The sequence below is a fragment of the Falco peregrinus genome, chromosome 4 (genome assembly GCF_023634155.1).
Source record: "Falco peregrinus isolate bFalPer1 chromosome 4, bFalPer1.pri, whole genome shotgun sequence".
Taxonomy (NCBI): domain Eukaryota; kingdom Metazoa; phylum Chordata; class Aves; order Falconiformes; family Falconidae; genus Falco; species Falco peregrinus.
Window position 1 is genome coordinate 14,584,849 of NC_073724.1, and position 18,757 is coordinate 14,603,605.

Genomic DNA, 18,757 nt, shown 5'->3' on the forward strand with positions numbered 1-18,757 from the left:
TCAAAGGCTTACTCCAGATGAGTCATGTGCTTTGCAGCTGTAGGAAGGTCTTGCAATTGTATCATTAAAGTCAAAAGATTTCCATATATTTAAAGTGACAGGCCTACATTTATTTAATTCCATAGAAAGTATTAGACCGCATATTGTTTGGAGAAGCATTTCAGCATATTTGGGTCTCTGATCTATTTATTTCATTGTATAAACTACAGGGTGCCCATTGCTTTACAAAGTCTCACGTGTGTGAAATAATTTACTAAATCTTAAAACACGACACAAAACCAAACCAGGTTCCAAGGCCCAAAGCAATCCTCTCAAAACAATTACTCCTGTCTTAAGCCATAATTTGATTGTACAATTTCACTTTTAAACCCATGTGGTACCAGAGCAAACCCTGACAACTTTACTCATTCAGTATTCCTAATGGAATCAGGAATTTCCCATCATAAAGATTTCATGAGAGGCCATCAGAGCGGCCATCAGATCCTGCAAGCATCAAAAATTACACCTGCCACCCGTGTAGAGAAGCAGCTCTGTAATTGCGCGGAGACACAGACATGTTCTTGTTCCCAATTCATTTCCCGCATAGAGAGAATTTCTTCACAAAAGGATTTGGAAAGTGAACATGCCACGAAGCGCTGTCACAGCAAGCAGCTGAGATGGCCTCGCTCTCGGCTGCCAAGCCGCTGCCAGCGCTGGGAGCCAGGCTGCTCACACCTCACGGCGTGCCGCTGCTGGCACTGCTGTGCCAGGGCCTCGTGGCAGGAATGCTGCTCCTACCGCTACAGGCACACGGGGCTGGGGGGGCTGTTCGTTACCTGCTAACTGCCATCTACCCCCTATACCAGAATATATTAAAAAAAAAAAAAAAAAAAAGTCAATGCACTGGCGCCAAGGCAACAGGCTGAATATATCCTTAAACCATCAAACACTTGGGAACATGACTTTCAAGGAGTCCGTGACATTACAACTCATGAGAACAGTATGAAACATGGTGGATTGAACTGTGCCAGGCAACACGGGGGCAGAGGTGGAGGTGCCCACCCTCCCCAGCCTCAGCTAGGCCAGGGAAGGCAACAGGGGTCTGCCACAGCCCAGCCGCCCCCAGGCCCCACTGCAGGCCCCGGCCCAGCCAGGGAGGGACCAGGTCGGCCTTTGGGGGTGCCTGGCCCAGCAAGGCCCAGGGAGCAGGGGCACGGCTGATGGCAGCCCCCAGGCACGCGGGGCCTGGGTGCTGATTTTTCATCCAACTGAAACCTGCCGATGCGCAGCATCATTTAAAGTTTTGATTCTGCACTGTCCACGCCAGCTTAACACCGCTGTGCTCCGCAGCACAGCGGTCTGTCAGCAGAGGCGGTGAGGAATCGCAGCGCTCCCCTGCCAGCTCAGCGGGGCTGGCCTGAGCCCGGCCACTCTCCCCTCCGAGGCCAGGATGGCCACGGGCTCAAGTTCCCCATCGCCAGTGCCGATTCGCTTCCTCCTAGTACAAAGCTCAATTGAAGAACTTACACCAACAGCAGAAGGTAACTAACTCCAAGTTACTATTCCCATTAGTCGTTAAATACAATGCCGCAAGAAGTTAAACCCACACTGCAGTGATTACAGGTAAGCAAGTGTTTTTTGGGGGTAAGCTTGTTTTGGGGTAAGTCAGCTATGTTAACAGTATGTCCAGACTCATTAAAAGCTTGATCGCTGCAAAAGGCAGAGAACTCAGAGGAATCTTGTAAGGTAAAAGTCTTAATTGTTCATTGAGTCCTGCACAGCTTGGTCTGACTTGGAAGTGTCAACGACACTTGTAATAAAAAGAACTTTTTTTAAAAAAATAAAACAAAAAAGCAGACATGTCTGAAAGCTCTAGTACTAAAACACTGTCAGCTAAAACTGATTGTTAGGGGTAAAATAAATGCTACAGAGAATTTCTTAACAGCAAAAAGCTCTTTTCACAAAGAACTCCATCTTCTATACTTCTACATTCCTCATCACTAAATAGCAAGTGCTTCACAAGCCTTAATGCATTTATAACATTTCTGGGAGGCAGAGGAATACCATTATTTTTCATTTTACAGATGCAGAACTGAAGCAGAGGAATGGGAACACTTTGACCATACCCATCAGTTTGAATTGTACTTCCTGGATTCCTGGGCCACTGCCCTAAATACCGAGAAATGCTTCCTACCACTCGCTTTTTATGGCTGTCAACAGGTGTCATCATCACGAGAAGGGAACAGAGTCAACCAAGATTTATTCTGCAGGATTTGCCACAAAACTGTCCTGGTGAGCAGCCTGAAAAAAATGATACAAACCCTTAGTTACTTATAGTTTCCATGGCCCTAATGTCTTAAGCCAGCGGTATCAAAGTAAACTTGGCACCAGCACTATAGAGAATCAGAATATGTTCCCAGAAATGCTGCATTTTATGTTTTTCTGGCCTTCTGTAAATGAGCTTGAATTCCTTTCTCCTTCCAAATACATGCTACTTCATTCCAGAATACAGAAAAAAATTTCCACTTAGAAGAAAATAATACAAAAAGATTACACAACTGAAACATTTCTGAGTTTTCCACTGCCTTTTCCTGCAGCATTTTCCATTGAATGGTATTTTCCACAAACACATACACATGCATATTCATAGTATGCCTGCATAGATCATATTTTTCCTATACTCCCAAATTCTGAACTCTTCTCCAGCTCTACTGCATTCTTTCTCATCTGTTCTGTCTGTAGGTTAAAATATTTTATCTTTTAAAAGTGTGTCTACTAGATAAAGCAAAAGCATAAAAATCTGATGAATCAACCACATTACTTCTCATGTGAACTTCTTTAGTTGAACTGTTCATGTTCTAAAACCTGTAATGCTTCTGAATTCTTAATACAAGTGGATGTAATCAGAGCTAGTCATTGCTTGCGTTGATAATTTTAGCACTTCAACAAAACTGATTATAATGATCAGTCTCTTGGAATTTGTTTTATATTTTCTGATCCTTTTAGCACTCTGTATGGCTCTAATAAGATAAAAGGAATGCCTGCTTGAAAAAAAAAAGTTTTCTGCTTTCTTCCTCTTTCAGAAATTAAAACTCCTCCAATGCATTACAGATAAATGAAAAATGAAAATTATGTCCTCGTTTTCAACTCGAAAAATAAAACTCTTGCAGAGCAATTCAGTCTGGGAAGTCTGAACTGTAAGAGCAGCTGTTAGGCAGCATTTAGATAAGGTCCTTCTCAGTGCTTTGCAATCAGACAAAATTCCTCCTCTTTTTAATAGAAGTTTACAGAAGGGTTGAGTACTTCAATATTGAAAGCTTTCACGTATGGAAAGCATGGACATAGGAATGAAGGCTATTTATTTAACAAGTAAAGCACCTAATAAGGAATCCAACTGGAAAGAGTGAAATTCAGGGAGAAGTAGACCTGCAGTCGTCTCTACTAACTGCAATGCCCTGGGTTTAGAAAAATGTCATGAGATCATAACTTACATAAATTACCAGATTACTTTAATAGATAACCAAACCAATCATAAATACCTGCACAATGAAGTACATTGAACTGGAAAATTCTGAGATTATTGCTGAATGCTGTTGTTCACTTACACATGTAGCTATTTTGTGACAGTTTTCTTGCTGAAAAAGTGTTTAGAGTAAACAAATGTTTATGTAGCATTATATTGGCTTCGATAAGAACTCCTATAGATATTTTTAAAAAAATTGGAATTTGCTGTGGGTAAGTTTTCTAATTTGTTTCAGAAAATGCTAAAATATTGTAGTAGACCAAAATTAAAATCTTAATTTGTTTTCTTTCTGGATTTATGTCCCATTATTACATGACATCCAAACAGCAATAACTCCTACTGACATGTCATAACAACTAAAACATTCTGTTACTCATATTCTCTCTCTAAAGCCAACATGAACAATTGAATGTTACCTTCAGATGGAAAAAAAAATATTGCAAAACTATTCAGCATAGACACTTCTAAAGACAAGATTCATTATATTCTTTGGAAATATGCCTCTTGTGTCTGCTCTAATGAAAACACGGCAACAGGCACGTACCCAACCATCTTTGTACTGATTCACAAAACTACCATTTACAATCTAGCTGTAACAATTTTAAAGAAAACTTAAAATACAGATTAAAGGTGTGCTTTAAAACACATTTCTTTCTTGTGGTAAAGCCAGACCATTCTTATACTCCTGATTCATTTAATCTTTCCCGAGTTATCCCATAGAATTGGTTGGAAGTCAGTTCAGTAAGACATATTTCTGTAATTTGCTGGGTTAAAAAAAAATAAAAATCTTTCAGAGATGTCTTTTAGCTTATTTTTACCACACAGATTTTTCCATTGATTGGTTCACCCCTTTAACAGTGTGCTGGCAGAAATTAGAAACCGATAAATCACAATGAGGGAAGGAGGGAAGAAAAGAAGCTGTGACTGGATGTTTCAGATGAGCTTCTCAATTTAAGAAAAGCAGTCAGACCAGAAAGGTTAAGAGCTGAATAGACTGATCTGCTGAAAGTCTGATTCAACTAGCAAGACTGCAAACTGCTCCAACCACAGCAGGGATTTCCCAACTCCCAGGAGGATTACAGTGCATTCAACAGCTGTGATAGCATGACCTTGAAACTAGCTAGCTTTGGGACAGGTAACTGGAGCCACAGCAGCCAGGGTCTCAACTGAGCCAGAATGATTGTCCTTGAGGGTGTGCTGTGAACTGTATCTGGGAATTAAGCTAGGTCTGCAAAAGCTCTTTTCTGCTTTTGTTGATATTCTTTTCAAGCTAGTCTTTTCCAATTACATTTTGGCCATGTAGTAAATGAGAGTTTGAGGATCACTTAGACAGGAGTTTCAGCTTCTTTCATTTTTAATTACAAAGAGAAAAAAAAAAAAAAAAAGGATGCGACAAGATCTAAATTGAGCAGATTGATGCAGGCACAAGACCATTTCTGGAGAAAAAAAAAAATTTAATCCTACGAGTTTCTGAATAAGCACTCATCCATATAAATCTTCAAAACACTCAGGATGGAATACTTCACAACATAAGCATACAAAGTAGATAATTACTGGCTTGCTTGCTGTTCTTGCCATGCTGCAGTTTTCATTTCACTTTGCCAAAATGCTAGTGCAGGAAAACACGGAATAAGAATGACAAAGAAAACAAACTTGAAGTGCCACCCTTAACAAGTTAAAAGACATTTAAGGATAGTTTTAGTGATCTTCTCTGCAATGACTGTGGTGTCAAAGCATATTGAAAAAATGTATGAAGAGCTGCAGAATAGGCACATAATAGATATTCAAACCCCCAAACTTTGTAATATGCAAGCATATAATTAGGAGAACAATCACAAGGAGAATAACAAAATGAATAATACAGCAGCAAAACCAAATCCATCTGCACACCGAAGAACACCATGAATTCAAACCAGTCTGCATATAACTGAATACCTGAAAACCTATTTTTCATCAAATTTTTCCAGCTGTGATGACATTAACATATAGGCACCACATGAGAAATTGCTTCGTAAAAGATGATACAGAAAAAAAAAAAAAAGAAAAAAATAGAGTAAGAGCACAATCAATCATTTAAAATAAGATGTTTAGGCTGCTTACTGGCAAGATTAAACCCAAATACTGCAATATGAACCTGCTACACTAACAAGAAAAACAGGGTTTATTTCAGCAGCAAAGTTTTACTGAAGTCTTTCTGTGCTGCACCTACATAGGTATGCAAAACACAGAGAGCAGCAGCCTACATCCACAACAGTTACCACACCCTTTTTCTAACCAGTATTAATCCACCTCCTTCACATCCCTTTTTACTAAAATATTACGTTCCTAATTACCATACCTAAACCAATTACTGCTATAGCAGTGTCTTTTATTTTCCCAAACATGGAGTGTTCTTGTCACCTTCGCTTGTTAAATAAAGGCCTCATTCTCATGGGGACTTAAATCTAACTTCACAAGGAATTAAATCAGTGGTAAAATTCACATTAACTGATATCCACGCTGAAGAAGTACCCAGCTAGTTATATTTGGTACTGCATCTGTCACAGGAAACAAAACCTTAAACATTAATGAAAAATGTGTGAATTAACTGACAGCTTTTCACAGGTGAGTTATTTACAGAACAGTATTCCTTCCATTTCATCTAGCATCAGTGTTGCAACCTGACATACAGCCTTTGGGTGCCTGTGAATGCAGGTAGCCAACAAACTAGCAAATTCTCCTCCTGGAGCTCTGCAAAGTGATGGCATCAGCAATGACACCAGGAAGGAAGAAAATAGGCTAAAAGGGAAGAAGGACAAGATGCAAAGGATATATTTTAATTAGGCTGCAGCTTCATTAAATCTGAGATAATTTCTCAGCAGTAAATCGTTCTTCCTATGATTGCCCCAATCTATTTAGGAGGTGCTCGTCAGCCCACGGACATGGTGACAGTCCTTCAGTCCCTCCTTGGCTAAAAATGAAAGGAGAGCTGATGGTTGTTATTTGCTATGCTGTGGCCTCACAGAGAATAGGTATTTTGATGCCCTTCACCCTTTTCCTGTCAGGTCACTTCCCGCCTGGATTACCAGACAACAAAACCCTTGTGGTTCTTCCTCTACCATGGATACAGCTGGAGAGAAATCAAAGCAGAATGAAACAAAGAAAACTGACTAGCCCCGTCTTGCAAGAAGGGAAAATTTCCCCCTTGCTTCCTTTCAATCCCCCACGGAGTGCAACAGTCCTCAGCACGAACTGCCAAACATGCTCCTTTTGTGATCAAATAGGTGGGGAAAGTGAGGAGTGAAGCCGGCCTTTTCCAGTCGTGGAGCGTCAGGGTGAAAAGCAACCGGGTGTAGTTGTTACTGCACCCCCATCATGCACATGGTGTGACTTTTTCTAGCTCTTGGATAATATCCTCAGCCAAGTATTCTCGCTTTCCAGGCAGATGTGCAACAGAGGGATTAAGTTACCCCTCTGCAGTTTTTGGACTACATAAATAAAAAGGCATCCATATAGGATGCTGTTAGAAGATACTGGACATAGCCTGGGTAATTGGAGATCTTACCTGGGCAAGCAAGGTATTTTTAACTCTTTAAGTTCATGTCTCCTCTGGACTCATTTCTATAAAATTAAAAGTCATCAGAGAAAATAAAATATTATACTTCATAATATTGATCCTTATAAATAATGCATGCTTCATTTTGAATTACTTCTGTAACCCAATGGTCTCCTCTTGCTAGTGGAAATAAATTAATTATAACATTAGGAGACATTGTACAAAGGTTAAAAACAGGCATGCATACATTCAATCTACAGAAAACTAAAAAGTTTAGGTTAATGAAATGTCTGAGGAAAAGAGTTTTATTAATTAGCAGGTTCACAGCATTCTTCACAGCTATATTTTAGAGATGCCAAACTGTAATATATTAACGCTGTAGGCAAAAGCTGCATCTCCATCTAAAGAATCATTTCAAGCTTATTTTATTCAATCTTGGATCTTTTTTCTAGTGATTTGTATGCTGCAAAGCACTATCTCTTCTTCAAAGTCTTGCATGAGACAGAAACAAAGTGCAATGTTTATGGCCCTGTAGATTATGTGATAAAACTACTGAAAGAGCTCTGGTTATATTTATTTTTTAAAATGGATTGCATTTTCAAAGTTCCATTAGCATTGTACCTGATGTAGGTAAGTGTTTATAGATTTTTTTACCCTTCATTGGCTTTAGATTTGATGTTGATATAATCTTTTCTACTTTTTCTTTTTTTTTCTTTTTTTTTTTTTTTTTTTTTTTGGTGGGGCTGATCCAAGGCCATTGCAATTGGCAAGAATCCTTCCACCGATTCTGCTGAATGCTTCAAGACCTAGTAAACAAACAAACAAACTAAAGTACAGTACCTTGCAAGCTAACAAACTTGGAGCTTTCTGCATAATATTCAGAGAAGGCATGGAGTGAGGCATCCTGGCACTAGCTATCACACTGCTCCAGTCCTTCAATTGTGACCAGAAAACCATTCAGGACTAGATACTGTAATGCTTAATTTTTTCTCTTTTCAGCCTTTGCACTTTGAAGATTGGCAATAATGTTATTGTTGATTGGGATTGCTTTTTGTGAGATGGACACTTTTATTTTTTAAGGACAAAGCTTATTCTGTCACTAAGCATCACCCTTGAGAACCAAGCAGTGAACTAGATTTTGTGGTCCTGTGGGTTTTTTTTTGTTGGGAGGAAAAATTGCTGCTGGAGGGAGGTGCAGGAACGTGTGAGCTGCCAGACTTGCAGGCAGTTCCAGGGATGGGGACTTCTTGTTCTGTGCTTGAGTGGGCAGGGGAAGGAGGAGCTGCCTGCTGAGCCAAGTTTGGGTGGCATAGCTCCCAGTAAAGAGTGTACCAGGGTGGAGAGCAGCACTTGCTTGAGGCAGCACTTCAGCTGACAGTTCAGGATCCAGCTCTGACTTTAAAACTGGCTCATCTGAACCAGAATGAACCCCATCTGGCTCAGCCCAGAACGCAGCTATGTCCTATGAACAAAGTCCCCTCAGTGGACAGGTCCCTTCTTAGCAGTTTGAAGTTCTTTTCCCAAATAACACTGCACCCAAACAACCTGCCCTCTTTTCCCAGAGCATGTTCCAGAGCTTGTTTTTGTCATTATTTTGACTTTCTCTCCTTCTGAAAGACTTCCTACAGTTTTCTTTATTTCTCTCACTTTACACTGCTGATCAGGTTGAAGATTTGCATTATTTTCTGGCTCCATTCTTCGCAACTTGTCACCACTGTTGCTCTGGTACTTACAATATTCTCAAATCTACAAGCTTTCTAGCCTATCCCAATGAAGGTGACACAGTTTAGCTGGAGGAATTTAAACAGTAGGTCTTTGATACCAATCAAAATACACTGAGGTAGACTGGGTAGCAATTAGATTTGCAGGAAAGGCCAAAGTCCAAAGGGTTGCCAGCAGGGATCTGCCAGTTGTCCCAGCAACTGATTGCATTTTGTCTGCATCGCTCTGCATCATCTATCAGTCCTCAGGGAAGCACTTGCAGTCAGCTTCTGTTCAAGTCTTGACACCTACTTGCACATATGGGACAAATGTTTTGGGTTTGTTTTTTTTTTTACAATAAAGATGCTGATCTGCCTATCCCCTGCCCCCTGACTTCTCCGAGCCTCCCCACTCAAAATGATCTCCAACAACCCACAATCCTTTTGCGCTGGCTGCTGAACAGCTGGTGAAACCCTTGGCCTCATTTCACCCAGTTATATTCTTTGTCTTTCATCAGTTTATCATATTTAATATATAGAAGTAGGTACTTCGAAGAACTAGAAAGACAGTAACAGCATGGCAAAAAAAAATTTTGATTCAGAGACATTAAAATATATATATTTTTTGATTGCAGAAGTTAGGGCAGATGGACCAGATACAACATAAATCAGCAGAAATCCTTCACTTGGTAGAGTTAAACACGATACCGTTGTATATTATATTATATGGGTTTTATATTTGTTTTAAAAATGGTTCTAGTTTAAGAAATTTTTTTGCAGTATTCTTTCCCCAATAAGGACATATGATTTCAAAGTAAATCTGACAATTTTGCTGGCCAGAAGTCTTTCTCCTTTTTTAGTTCAGAAAGAAAGGAATGCAAAAATGAGAAAGAAAAATATCCCACTTCTTTTAATTAGATCCAACTATTGATAATCAAGGGTGGCCTAGGGATCTTATTGACACACTGACAGTAACCTATATGAGAGGTGAGGCTTTTATTGCATTGTATTGGGTTTGGGTGGCAAGGTGTTGGTGCAGGGCTGCAGGGGCGGCCCCTGTGAGAAGCTGCCAGCAGCTGCCCCCATGTCCCACAGGGCCCGTGGCAGCGGCTCTGGGACGGACCCGCCGCTGGCCGAGGCCGAGCCCGGCAGCCGCGGGGGCAGCGCCTTGGGTGGGGGTGTGTTTAAGGGGAAAAAGTTGCTGTACTCTGATTTGATGGTAATAAATTAATTTCCCCAAGTTGAGTCTGTTTTTCCATGACTGTAATGGGTGAGTGATCTCCCTGTCCTTATCTCAGCCCATGAGCCTTGAATTATATTTTCTCTCCCCTGTCCAGTTGAGAAGGGGGAATGATAGAGCCACTTTGGTGGGCACCTGGTATCCATCCAGGGTCAACCCATCATGCATGCATATACATAGACAAGTACACAAGCCTACTACCTCCAATTCAACCAGGCTCTGAAGGAGACAGATCTTAACAGACAGGCAGAGTCGTACTGTTTCTGGAAAAATTCCAGTTTGTATGTGTCTTCAATAATGTGGACCTACCAGGATCCCATGTGTTTTGCTAGTCAAAACATTGGGAAATATCCAACATTCAGCTATCTTAGAATACGGTAATATGTGTTATATATACCACACCACCTTCAAACCATAAGCGCCATTCCTGACACCTTTCATACAGCCCTCTGTTCCTTTAAGGAGAATCAGCTGGAAATCAAATGCTTTAAAGTGAAAGAATTGCTTTGAATAAGAACTGAAAAGCTAAAGCCCCATCTGCTCTGCATCCACAGTGAAGATATCTTGCTATATTTTATAGGAATAGGGGTATGTCTTGGCATCCAATACATGACAAAGCATGCACCGCAGGCTGAGCAGTATGCCATGCTATGATTAACTCCCCACTTTCCCCTTACACATGCCTGAAGGTTGGAAACCATGGACTAAAAGCATCCATGAGCATGGAGTAGGTGGATGGGAGGAAGAAGACTGAAAGAGCCTTTAGACACTGTTTGCTCCTTCCTTATGCTGTGTATTTGTTTCTTAACCGGAACAAAGGCATAACATGCATGTTATACACACAATAAATATTTTATGACAGTTTTGAGCACTAAGAAAATCTTTGATATTTGAGTAAAACGTACTTAATTGCTTGAGACTGCAATTAGGTAGGCTCCTGTTTAAGTGTTTACTTAATTCTCATCTTAACCAATCACTTGAATCACCTGGAGTTTAAGTGCTTTACTGAATTAAGGTCTAAAACTTCATTAAATGAAGTTGAGTCCTCACTCAGCCAAATGCCTAGACCTAGATTTCCACTCAAAATAGATTTCCAAACCTTAAGGAGATTTGGGGATTTTTTTGACACTTGACACGTATTAAAATAGACTTGGAGTTACAGAATTGCATCAATAAATATTCAGATATACGGCTGATGATTCTTCTGATTTCACCTCCTTCATTCCTACTGCCTTTCCAACAACATAACTCTAGGGTTATAATTTCCTTCACTGGAGATATGTCTGATTTATATTTTTAAAAGTGAGAGGTCTGGGGTCCCTCACATTCGCTTGGCCGATATCCGACTCTTTTGAAACACAGAAAGCCAAACCAGCCTTGCACTGATCTCATACATTTCTTTATTTCAGCTACCTAGGGTTTTTCAATTCATTCTTGGAAATCACTTGTCACTCCCTCTCACCTATCAGAAGGCCTCAAGAATCTACTTTGATTCATGAAACTTTCCTCCTAATTTATAAAGAAAGCATTCTGAGGTAGAAAATAAGGTTTAACATCAAGCCAGTTAAATTAGACTCCTAGTTTGTTCAACTTAAAAATATATTTTTAGAGATTATTTCTGTGGTAAGTACAATAGATTCCTCTCGAATACAGGAAAAACCTAATACCAGTACATACAGGAGCTATTGCTTTTCAGTCCTTAAAAAAGAAACCAAACTACTTCCACCTACTTCTTCTAATTTCAGACCATTTTGTTAAAATGCTTCGGAATCTAATTCACTAAAGATTTTTGAAAGAAGTGGCTGTGTCATCTTACACCTTGCAGAAATTCATTGACACATCAACTAAAATAAAGCACCAACCTGAGTTAGAAGCACTTCAAAATGGGCAGAGTTCCCATCTTAAATATACACAAGCATATTAAGTCCCTGGAAAGTCAAGACTCCAACTCCTCCAGTTGCCTTGCTTTTCCTTTCCTTTCTGTTTTTGAACAGACAAAATGTGTTCAAATTGCATTGTCTTGCATAGCTAGTAGGTTGGGTTCCCATCCTTAGAACACAACAGATATATATTCTGCATATGCTGTTTGGAACAGGGGGTCCCAAAACACTTGGGTTACTTTTACTTTGGGTGTAAATCCCTGCAAGTTCAAGGAACTCTGCTGATATAAGGTATAGCTACAGAGTTGACTCTAGTCTTCTTCTTTGGCCTGTATCTTTTACATTTTACCCTGTCCAGAGACCATAGATTATGCACAGGTAGATGAGAGCTCCCTCTGCTCCTGCTCTGAGCTGCTGGCTGTGAGGTGCCTCTGGTCTTGAAGTCTCTTGGCAGCAATGGCCGAGTTAATAAGCTTTGCTGAGATGCTGGACATTTTAATTTGAGATTTGAGGAAAGGTCTTAAAGTGGAAAAGTTCCAATACATATTGATACATAGCACATGTAACTGTCATGTACACGTAACTACTTACACTGGCGGCGATCTTCATAACGCCTTACCTAGCCACCTCGGGAGATCCTGCTCCATTGCCCTGACCTACTCTGGACTCCATTATGTGCAGAGACACAGCCACAAGGCTACTCCTTCCACTCAGGAACCAGAAATTAAACCAAACGCATCTTCATAATCTCTTGTATCACTTCACAAATGATGTTCATTCAAATTTTAGGGGTTTTCTTTTTCCACTGCAGTGATATATTCACTGGAATAGTTACAGACTAGTTGCAGCTGGAGTCTACTGACTGCAAGAAGCTCTGTATAAAACCAGTGTAGTCTGCCAACTGCTTATGATATAAATTCCACTATTTGCAACAGACTTCATGACTACATATTGTATTTGAATAAATACTGAGACAGATTGATATGATTAAGAATACATTAATAAAGCATCATTCATTTAATTTACTAGTGCTTTGTTAGTTCCTAATCTAAATATTGGCTTAACTCTCTGCAATAATATTTAAGCAAGTGTATTTTGACCTTAACACCCAAAGTATTCAAAGTTCATTTGTCCCTAACTAAAAAAAAAAAAAAAAAAAAAAAAAGACGATCACGCTTCCCTTTGACTCGTCTTAAAATAATTTCTAACTCTATTGTCTGAACATAACAGCAAAAAAAATACTACTACTACAAAGCCAGGCCTCTGTCCTTTGAAGGTAGCACAAAAGAGAAGCGTTCTTGTTGTGATGAGTTTTGTGCATGTTGTAGATCCTTTAACAAGGTTAACCCCACACTGGCACGTTTAACTGTGAAAGGAATAGTTAGTGAAAGGAATAATTTAAGATGTTGTCTGCATTGTTTTTGCTTTATAGTTTATGTGAAAAGGCTGCCCTCTTCTGACAACTTTTTCATTTCTTCTGTAATCCTACATCTCCATTTATAGTTTATCCTTTGTTTCTCTGTACATTGTATTAGTAGGACCATTATCCCTTTTCCTTACACTCATATTCAGAACAATGTAAGAAACATAGGTATGAGAAGGTTAAATACACTATGCAATTAATGTGTAAACTGCATGCAGTTGAAAAACATGATAAAAATCACCACTTCTCCATTACTCAGTCAAGCAGAAGGCAAGTGGATGTCTGGTATTCTGAGGCATGGTGGAAATATTAACTGCCACAGATGTCACACTTCCACTTTTTAAAGAGGTGTCACCTTGCCATTTTTTTGGACACATCCATTGCATGGTGTCCTGGTTTCAGCTGGGACAGAGTTAATTTTCTTCTTAGCAGCTGGTGCAGGGCTGTGTTTTGGATTTGGTCTGAGAACAATGTTGATGGCACATTAACGGTTTTAGTTGTTGCTGGGTGATGTTTATACTAAATCAAGGACTTTTTGGTTCCTTGGGCCCTGCCAGGGAGAGGGCTGGAGTGACACAGGAAACTGAGAGGGGACACAGCCAGGACAGGTGACCTGAACCTGTCCAAACCTGAGCCAAAGAAGTATTCCACACCATATGAAGTCATGCTGAGTATATAAACTGGGGGAAGAAGGAGGAAGGGGAGGACATTTGGCATTGCGGCATTTGTCTTCCCGAGTAACCGTTACACGTGCTGGATCCCTGCTCTCCTGGGGATGGCCAGACACCTGCCTACCCATGGGAAGTGGGGAATGAATTCCTTGGTTTGCTTCACTTGTGTGTGCAGCTTTTGCTTTACCTATTAAATTGTTCTTATCTCAATCCTTGAGTTTTACACTCCAATTCTCCTCCCCATCCCTCTGGGTGAGGGGGAGTGAGCGAGCAGCTGCGTGGGGCTGGGTTGTTGGCCAGGGTTAAACCACAACACATGGATACCTTTATCCACAGCATTTTGGCAGTATTTCCATAAGCCTTTCAGTTTGAGTCAGGACCATCCTGACTTACTACATCCTAGCTTGCATCCCTGAGCGGTCTCAGAGCATGCAGAGTGGGTTGCTTTCAAATTAAATGAAATTGAAAGATGCTTTCTAGAAGCACACCTAATGCACTCCGATCAGTACTGGAGAGTCAGTCAGTGGGACCAGAAGAGAGCTTGTCTGAGGACTTGCTAGAGCTAGAGCACATGGTGAGTAATCAAGTCTCACATCAACAGTTAAGGCTACCAACCCTCTCCTCCTGAGCTGTGCTACTTGACGGCCACAACCACTGTCTCCAGCTGCACTGAAGTCACAACAGGTCAGGGACCTAAGCTTATCTAAAAGCTACCACATTACTTTTCTAGGTCATAAAACTCTGAATTAGTATTTCTCTCCTGCACTCCTCCATTACACAGAAGGATGCAAGGGCTGGATTTTGATGCAACAGTGCAGAGCCTCTTTGGCAGCTGCAGTAAATCCAAGGCTCTGCAGGCATACAGGCTGCTGCTTCTTCACCTTGTAAGAAAGGACAGACAGTTCAGATGGAATTGAGAACAACTGAACACAGACTTTTAAGGGTTAGCTCATTTTACACATTGAACATTTAATGTAAAAAATATACTCACAGCTCTGTCACCCAAGAGCTCCTCTCCCACTGAGTACTCCCTTTGCTGGGCTCACCTGTGCTTTCTCTCTGTGCCAGCCAATCTTGGTCCCATTCTTACACCAGCACACATTCAAGAGGAGGGGGAAAATTGGTCCAGCCCAGGATGGCTTAGAGCATGAGGGCACCAGTGCTGCCTTGGGAAACCATAGATGTAGACCTAAATCTCCCTTATGCCATGGACGACCAACTTGTGCTCCAAACAGGGTGTCTTAACTATAAACTGTATCTGCTAGGGAGCAATACCATAACAATTTCCTTACACTTTTTTAACAGAAGGCAGATTCTATCTCAACTTTTTGTGTGGAGTTCAGTTCAAAGCATTAGATGTGCAGGAGGCATGCCCACCAGACTAAAGCGGGAGGTGAAAAACCTGCTGAGACTTGGGATATTGATTAGCGAGGAGGCAGTGTCAAACTGTTCAGCACTACGACTGATGCACACATCGGGATATGCTCAGAAGAAAACTTAGAAACTTCAATGTGAAAAAATAAGCCGAGGCACCCACTCACCACTGAGTACTCTCAGTGGCAGCTGTCAAATGCAGAAGGTAACTCTGGAATTTGCCTAAATCCTGATTTAGTACCTTTTTAGGTCCCCATGTCTGAATCCTTCCTTCCTCACTCATATCAGCTGCACTGTACTAGTCCATCACTTGCCATTCAGACATTAATGTCTCATGTGGTTATTAATTACTATGAAATGCTCCTTTAGAAGTAACCTATAACTCTTATTTACAAAATTCACATAAAAAGAGTAGATTTTTTACAGGGCTTTCTTCTTCCTAAAAAGATACCTGACCTCCTTTCAGCATCTCTTTACTAAATTGCTTTCCACTCAGCTGCATATAAACTTAGCCATTAATTCCACCAACATACAGCTGCACTTCACCTTATACAAATAAATAATCCCAATGTGAAATCAATCCTTATCTGAGGCAGAGATCATAAACCACAGCCTTAACTCTATATAGCATCACTGAAATCAATAAAGCCATCCCAAATTCAACTAGCAAATGGTATTGTTCTACATATATTTAATCTAGACCACTTCAACTTATTGTGAATTAAGAGAGGATGCAGTGAACATCTCCTGTATTATAATTATGCAGTCTTTCATCTAAGTAAGCTACTGCTTATGCCAGTGATTACTAGTGCTTAATGAGTTTCTTGACATAACCTCACTGCCACATCATTTGAAACATTATAGTTAAAAGAAAAGATGAATTTATCAAATACTAATCAGGTCTAACACAAACACAGGAAAAGCAAGCTTATATTAGTTTTATAAACCTGGCACTTAAAAAGTTCATCTCCCCATGAGTAAACACTAAATATAAACACTGGATGAAATCTCCATATCTTGTTGCATTTGATAGAAATAACTTAGAGTTCATTACTACAAGTATATACTAATGAGATCCCTTTGGTACTACTACCATATACTGGTTATTTAAAAAGCCTTCATTTACTCATGGGATATACCTTTCTTTGTACGTAAAGAGATTTTTCCTTACAGTTAAACACATTAGATAAAAAGCAAACTTCTAAAATAAAGTTAATAAAATTTATTGTTACAAATTGGGAAGTGTTTCTTGACTGGACAATTTTCCATTTTACAGGTGAGAAAACCAAAGCACGATGGTACCACCAGGCCACCCAGAAGGCCAGTGCTTATTGCCAAATACTGACCCAAGAAAGAACTGGAGCATTTGGAGCAGTTGTATAAAGCAAATATTTCATTCCAAGGCAAACTGATCTGAAATGACCTATTTCTCCATTTTAGATTTTCTCAATGGAAATTGATTTTGGGTTTTCAGCTCATTCTGAATTTTCCCAATGAAAACATATGTTCACCTTTTTGTAATAAAATGAGAAATATTAATGATATTTTGTACTCTGACAGAGAATGCAAAATAGTAGTGCAATGAGTGCAGCTTCTCTACAGCTGATGCAGAAGTGTGCTCTACTGAACTACCCATCATCATTTGCCTCAGAGCAGGGAACCCCCTGAAAGATTTTCATTTTCTGCCTGACCCTGGCATCCTCTGCTGAGCTTGAGGGAGGTGAAAGAATTAGTAAAAAAGTAGCACGTGGCAGTGACCCATAAAAAGCACTGCATTCCCGAACAATTACAGCACATTTTTCTTGGTGCTGGGACACAAGGCTACAGTCCAAGTGCTTAGCCACTCGAGAAGTGCAATTATGAGCTGGAAATGCACTGCCTCTTCTGAAGTGGAAATTACCAACTAAAATAGGAAAATGGTGGGGGCGGCAGGGGGGGGAGTTTCTTTCTGCCTCATATTGCTTATTGGAGCCTCTTTTATCAACCCTGACGCTTATTTCCTTTTTACCAAAAGTTTACCCAAATCAAGGCAACAAGTCACTATTCCTATCCGACCCTTTCTGTAGGTATGTTTAAATATGAAAATACTATCATTACCTTTATACTGCACCACTGTGCAACACTTGGTCATGTCTGTATGCCTCCTTGTATCTTTTCAACACATCTTACCTTACATTTCCAGCATTTGTAACAAAAATTCCAGGAAGGTATCTCAGTCCTCAGCTCTGCACATTTTCTTGTTCGTGTCTTGTTCTACCCCACAACTCAATATATCACAACTGCTTGTCTAGCCATCATTTTGTCAGTATGTTTGTATGATAGATAAAGGATGCAGGAGACTTGTAATCCATGGGACATGAGTTTTGACTACTGCCTACAAGTATATATTAGTGCAAGTTTCCTTTCCAAGGTCTGCATTACCAGAGTTCTACCCTAATCTGGGGAGCAAGTAAATGGCAAAGGGTGAAAATGCCAACACCAGCAAATGCTGAAAAGGTAGAATTTTATGTGTCTCTGTCTTTAAATAGAGTAAGCTGTTGAAAATCAAGCTTGTATGGTTACATTCACAAAATAGGGGAAAAAAACCCACTTGTTTGACAACTACATCAATAATAGCTGTGGTAATAAACAAGCACTCAGTTCCACTACTGGAAAGAGCAGTATATCTACCCTTTATGCTGCCAATTTAGAGCTAATACAAGTTCATTAATTTTTCTATCTATAAACTTGCAATTGAGTATATCAAGCAAAAAAAAAATTATAGTCAAAAATCATACTCACACCTCTGCACTTCAGTTCTTCTCAGGAGAACATAAAATCAATTAAAAAAAAGCAAAAATATAAAACATAAAAAATATAAAGGGTTTTAAAAAACATGTAAAACTTCAGAGAAATTGCAGAAAGCAACATTAAAAGGAAATTTAAGAAGCCATCCGATACATTTCTTTGCCTGAACATCTGTCACCCATTAAAAGATTCTAGTTCAAGTTATCTGAAATGTACTCTTAGGTCTCTACGCTTTTTTTAAGGTGATATAAGAAATGGGTATTTGGAGCCAAGGTGATGAAAGAAAGGAGGCTCAGAGACCTGGAAAGGGGAAACTAGGGTTGATCAGAGCAAGGTTGGAGAAAAAACCTGCAGAATGAAAACAAGCAGAACAACAGCAGGGTTTTTTTGTTAAAAAAAAAAAAAAAGGAGGATAAATAAGAACAAAACAGCAACCCCTCCATACACATGCATGTAAGCAGATAAAAGCATCTTTTCCTGTGCATCTCCTAATGGCTCCCTCAGAGGAAAGGAACAAAGAAGTATACAATAAAATAATAAAGCTGAGTAAGGTATCACCTGAGAAAACCTATGGTTAAGTAGTTACCATTTCTATAGAAGAAATATTTTTTTTAAAAAAGTCAGTCCATGAGCAAGTCTGTCCAC